Consider the following 6,560-nt stretch of genomic DNA (forward strand, 5'->3'; position numbering starts at 1 on the left):
ATTTACAACATGAAGTGCATTAAACATTATATTACATCAAGGTTTCGCAAACTAGGGTTCATAAAGAAACTGCAGGGGGTTGTGAGTTTAATGAAAAGCTGACAATTAAATCATAAAAAATTTAAATTAATATAAGTCATTTTAAAACAAACTCCCTTTCGAGGAAAGTCGGCGGCCATATTTGTAATCTACTCTAACATATGCTGATAAGGGTATATAACCGTTTTAAATTATTCCCTTAATATTTCTCTTGTGGCTCGTATAGTGAACAACATGAGAACAAATTTCGCGTTAAACTGGTTGTTTTTGAAAATCAGTGCCTGAAATAAACTGCTCTGAATTTTCATTGATGACTGCAGTGTTAATAATAATAATAATAATAATAATAATAATAGGCCTATAATTCATTGTATAAATCAATAGACCTGTTTTTTTTTAAAAATACTAATAAAAAAAAAACATTTTCAATGAAGAGTAAGCTAATAGCCTATTTTATTATCCTCATCATGCGGTGATGCGCTATGAAATTATCGCGGGGCAATAATTTAATGTAATTTAATAATAAAAGTAATCTAATAATAATAATAGGCCTAATAATAATAAGAATGTAACAGCCCCCCCCCCAACAACCAAAAATCCTGGAGCCGCAACTGGGAATAATTGACAACATGTCGTTGAATTACAGACAAAAGAAACAGGTACCATCACGAAGTTCTTGTTTGGCAAAATTAATATAAGCTGTTCTGTGTCTTAAGATAAGTTAAGTTAGAACAAGTTCAATAAAACATTTTTATTATATTTCTACGGGCAGAGTAGAATAGCCAAACCAAAAAGAAACAAACAAAACACAATGTAACATTCATAAAACCGTACACAATGGAATGCGAACATGTGACTGCGGCTAGTGCCATCTAGTGGTTGCTGATTTTCTTAGGCTCAGCTGCGTGTGTGTGTGTGTGTGTGTGTGTGTGCGCGCGCGCGCGTGTGTGTGTGTGTGTGTGTGTCTGTGTGGATTGGGCAAGGCTAAAAGGGCGGAACGAAAGTCTCAAAATTCAAATGTATCAAATAGAATCGACTCAGAAGAGATGTGAATGAATGCACGTGCGTCGCCTGATCCACAAATGCACATTTTAATCGCTACATGCACAAATTATGATAGTTTAATACACACTATAACATTTGTATTCAAATATATGTCTCTATTTGAACAAAATGCTGCACATTAATGTAATTCTTAACTCTGCAGACACTGGTTGAAAAGCATTTGTTTCAGTGTAGTGACGCACATTTGCGAATTTTTCAAATCGTGTACACGTTAATGAATTGCACTGGGCCTTGTTTATTGGTGGTTGTGTGTGTGGGCGTCGTGAAATGCAGCAAACTGCGAAAACGAAGTCTCAAAACCCAAATGAACCGAACAAGATTAACCGGAACAAGATGTCAATAAATGCACGCGTCACCTAATACACAAATGCACGGATTACTTTTTGCACGAGCAATTTATGATAGCTATTAATGCAGATCAGAACATTTTTATTTGCAAACATGTCTGTATTTGTTCAAATCGCTGCACAATCATTTAATCCTGAATTCCACAGACTCAAATTGAAAAGCATTTTTTTGTGGTTAGTAAGATACATGCATAAAATGTATGCAGTAAATGGGTAATTGTGCGTGCATCTGTTAATCATTTTGAGTCTAATATCATCCCATATTTTTGTGGCATTTGGTCCACATTTGTTCAAATATGGTGGCTTTAGACGCATCACCTCAGGTCAAAAATGTAAAGTCAATTTTGTGTTATGTGACTGGGAAATTTGAATATTTGTAAGGCTAAATGAGAAAACTACTGTAGAGGAGATGATAAGTTTAAAACTTAAATTTTTAAACATGAAGGTTATTAAATAATGACAGCTTAGCCTAGTTAGCTTCTTTTCATACTCTCATTTTCTGTTTTTCCAGACATGGTCACTGAAGCAGGGGTTGTAGAGGCCAAAATCCAAGGGAAATAGAGCCCAGTGAGGAAGAGAAGGTGATAAAGGACTTGAGTGCAATAGGAAACCCGTCAAAATAACAGGACTATGAAGATGGCAGGTGAGAATTTTGTGATGACTCAGTCCTGTTGCTCTCAAATTCTCAAATTTCAGTATTATTTGAGACTGACTGTCATGTCCATTATTTCCCAGGCTGTAAATACCTTCACCTTCACCAAGAATGTACTCTGGAGCATTGATGAACACAGGAACGTAGATGACTGAAAGGTTGAAATAACTTGACAGTTTGCCAACCCTTAAAGTTAGCATGACCTCTCTGCCTGCACAAAAGCAGACCCGTGTTGTTAAAAACACCTTTTCACTTGCGAAATTCTGAATCGCTTGAAACTTAAAGTAAGACAATTAAGCAAAGTTGCACAGAGCTGTGTGTGCGTTTGTATGTGTTAGAAGAAAAACATGTGGCCTATAGAGCACACATGATCCTTAGAGGAAGGTGAAGAGACGTTTTGAATAGCTCTTGACCAGATGGATGTTCTTAGGGTCATCTGGACATGTGAGAGTTGATGGACCATGAATCCTCTTGTGCCAAACATTCGGAAGTTTGTTCAGCAAGATTGGACCAGTTTTTCTTGCTCACATTTTTTTGCTCAGATTGAGCAAGATCAAGCTCAAAATAATGTTATAGAGATATACTGTGTAAATTGGCCTCAGAGGACATTATTCCAAACATTGTTATTCATGTTGTTTCAGCGGTGGTGTGAAATAGATATAAATATAGCAGACAGATTGCTATGTTCTGACTGTCAAGCATTTTGCTTGAGTTGTATTCCAATCCTCCAACATACATTTCTCCCTTGCTATCCTACGATTGTCACTGATAGTTAGACGGGGACGTTTCTGCCTGACAAGATGATCATGGCAGCATATTTTTGTGCTCATGTGAGATTTAAAAAAATAAATTACTTACAGTATGTATTAGTAGCAGATACAGAACAATCATTAACTGTCCAAGCAATTTTTGCAATATGATCCGCAAGGCCACTGCTGGGTGACGGTGATTGGACCCTGGCCTGAGTGTGAAAGTTTTCTGTGAGTCAGGACTGTGATTATCTTTATTTTTAGGGGTGTTCTGGCATCATATCTGGCCAAGGCTGCTGCACTTATGGTTGGAGACATTTCAGGGCTACACAGATCCTATTTTAGAGGACATTCAATATCTAACTGTCTTTCCAATGACTTCAGGGAAGGACTCTTTGAATATAGAGAGATTTTTAGCTTCTTATTTAAAATTCTGATGCAATCTCTTACGGACATTTGAATAAATTGCAAAGCACATCTCTTAAAGGGACAGTTCACCTCAGATATTAAAGTTCTGTCATTATTTACCTTTTCTTTTTAAAAAACATCCCCTTTTTTGTTCCACGGAAAAAAGATCAAACTGCTATTTTCTATACAATGAAAATTAAATAGTAACCAGTGGCTGTCAGGCTTCAAAAAGAGAGAGAGGGAGAGAAAAAAAGCAAAAAAGTTTGAAATTTAAGTTATTGACTAAAATCTTGCTCGATTTTACATCTGTGGCCATAATTCACTTTCACTGAAAAACAGCAGATACAATTCATACTAGTTTCAAATATCATCAGGGTGAGTAAATGATGACAAAATGTTAATTTCCTTTCTGGGTAAATTAATAATAAATTGCACAATAATAATACATTATTTAATGACTAAAAGCGTAATAGCTGGATCCTTAATGTTTAGTTAACAGATTATGTCATTTATTTTAATGAGCTAGCCCAATATATAGAAATACTATATGCCCTATTATTATTTTAGCTCATTACTATAAAGTGTGCTCGAACTATGTTATATGTGACCCTGGACCACAAAACCAGTTGTAAGTAGCACGGGTATATTTGCAGCAATATCCAACAATACATTGTATGGGTCAAAATGATCGATTCTTCTTTTATGCTAAAATCCATTAGGATAATAAGTAAAGATCATGTACCATGAAAATATTTCGTATCATAAATATATCAAAACTTAATTTTTAATTAGAAATAAGCATTGCTAAGAACTTCATTTGGACAACTTTAAAGGCGATTTTCTCAATATTTAGATTTTTTTTTTTTTTTTGCACCCTTGGTTTTGTGGTCCAGGGTCACATATAATAATAATAAGTCTAAGACAATAATAATGCCTAATAAATTTTGAGAGCAAGAGTCTTTTAGAATTGAGGTCCTGAATGGGTCCCGTTAAGCAGTATTTACTTTTCACCCATCATGCACTATTCATTAAAATGCTCATCCCTCTGTCTCTATGGTAACACAATTCTCTGAGATGCTGCTTAGAGAGTGTGAGATGGAGTGTGTCTGCATTTCTTTGTGTGTGTGTTAATTGTACTTGCGCTCTTTTTCTGAATGTCTGTGACAGATTATCACAGATGGAACATGTTGGACGTCACCTTAAGCAAGCCTGAAGCATTTCCTTTACCATAGCACTGTTTCGCTGAATAATTCATCACAGACAGGTGAGACTTGCCCTTCTCTTCATCTCTTCAGCCCTTCTTCTGTTTTGAGACAAGAAGATCTCATTGGGGTTTCTTGTATTCAGGGAAACCTCAGGTACTTATATTTAGTGATGATAATCTGTATTAGGCACTCTATATGAACAGATGATTGATGGTATATTTACAATGTAACGTGAAAGGTACTTCGCCAGCAAGACAGACAAAAAATCATGCCCACATTTAAACATTTAGCTATGAATAAAATAATGTCCTTAATGTTCACCGGCCGCATCAGTGGGTAGTAAGCACATTAAAGCCATAAAAGCACTTAGTAATGGGAGTAATTGAAAGTCTGCAAGCTGTGCTAAGCAATAACAGCTTTTGTATGTGTGTGAGTCTGTGTGTGTGTGTGTGTGTGTGTGTGTGTGTGGTCTGCAGTGTTTGGCAAAGCTCATTTTGTTCAGCGTGACCAGTCTAACAGGCATGGCAGACCTGATGGGCACTACGATCTCATAAATGTGGTCCAGCAGAGGTCAAAGCTCAAAGGAATTCACATATTTAAAAGGATGAGGAACGTCTGTTAAAAACAAACAAACAAAAATAGTCGCATTTCTAATATCGCTTCCTGTTGTTAATCAAGAGTTATTTGGTTTATGTTGAATTCACAGATTTGTATAAATTCTTTCCATGATATGTCCAGATTTTTCTAAATTAGGGAGTGTAATGAGATTAGTAATTTGCATAATGCACACCTAAACTATCTCTGTATAAAGGCTTTCCATACAACCTCTCCTGTCATTTATTTCTGCAAACCGAGTGATCTTCAAACATGTTCTCTTGTTTGTGCGGAAATATCGTTAAGTAAAGCCAAGTCAGATGAAACACAATAACACCTTTTAATACAGGGCTAGACTGTACATGATTGTGCTTCAGACCTGTCATTAGTCAGTTTTTTATTCAGACCTTGTCCCTGATAGTTATATAATGCACATCATTTTAGTTACATTTATATTAGAGTATAATTCAATAATTTTTTGTGTAATTTCATATTATAACACAATTGAATTATAATTATGCAAATACATAAATATCAGCATTAAATGTAATATTATTATTAATTTTTATTAATTCATTACTTAATTTTGGATTTCGGCTGCTGATAATATTCTTTATTTCTAATGATACCAGAAGCCTTTTTTGGGGGTCCATGTGGTTGGTTACTTTAAATTTTGGCCTAATTTTCAAATGAGAATCAGAACACAAAAATACTTGGTTAGTGAACTCAGCAGGATGGATTGTTTTTTTCCCCCAGGGATGGAAATTTACAAGGATTTCCCATTTTACATCGTCAAGCTATCCAAAGTAATTTTCCACATGCTGTTGTAGCACTGCTTTACGTTCAGAATGAGCTTTGCCTCTGTGGATAAAATCGTGTTAACTGGTCCCAGTTGGGTCACAGGCATTAGCACATGCAGGTGCACATATGTTCAATACCAGCCATCGGCACAGACCTGTCAACTCTCTCTCACTCTCTGTATCAGGCTGAGGTTGAAACCTTCTGGTGCTGCATTAATATTGAAAGGACCCCCCTCTGCAGTTGGTCACACGTGAAGCTCCTCAGATATGAAGCCAAAGGGTGAGATGACCCCCCAGCCAATCCCCCAGCCAATCCCCTCGCACTTTCCCCTACAGTGCAGATTAGGGTGCCAAGGCTGATGAGGTGGCCATGGCTTCATCACGACAGCAGGGTAGATTTCCTCTGAGGAGCAATCATCTGTCTACCTCTAGTCAACTGGGCTCAAAATGTCAAATTTGAAAATCTTAATTATAGACTAATCTGAGCTAAAATAAAAGCAATTTAATGAAAATCATACATTACTTATCAAACTACCTGAACCGTTTACAGCCCAAATCTCACAATGGAAATCAACACTGTTGATTCGTATTTGAATTACTCACATAACTGGAGTTTTTGATAACTGATAGTTATTGATCATTTCTTAGTTACACTTTATTTAGATATTCTTCTAACTATACAGTAAATAACTTTGCAACTG

The 6,560-nt window shown here is 36.1% G+C and overlaps 1 long non-coding RNA gene across 2 annotated transcripts; it reads left to right on the forward strand.

The window, feature by feature from the left end:
• Positions 1 to 1,959: 1,959 nt before the first annotated feature.
• On the forward strand, positions 1,960 to 6,295 carry LOC131542864 (uncharacterized). Of its 2 annotated transcripts, XR_009271807.1 has the most exons (4): positions 1,960 to 2,094; positions 2,187 to 2,261; positions 4,428 to 4,524; positions 6,045 to 6,295. It is a non-coding gene; the product is annotated as an uncharacterized LOC131542864 (long non-coding RNA). The 2 variants fall into 2 exon arrangements; XR_009271806.1 differs by lacking the exon at positions 6,045 to 6,295 and having other exon boundaries at positions 4,428 to 5,105.
• The last annotated feature ends 265 nt before the right edge of the window (positions 6,296 to 6,560 follow it).

The sequence above is a fragment of the Onychostoma macrolepis genome, chromosome 06, assembly GCF_012432095.1.
Source record: "Onychostoma macrolepis isolate SWU-2019 chromosome 06, ASM1243209v1, whole genome shotgun sequence".
Classification (NCBI taxonomy): domain Eukaryota; kingdom Metazoa; phylum Chordata; class Actinopteri; order Cypriniformes; family Cyprinidae; genus Onychostoma; species Onychostoma macrolepis.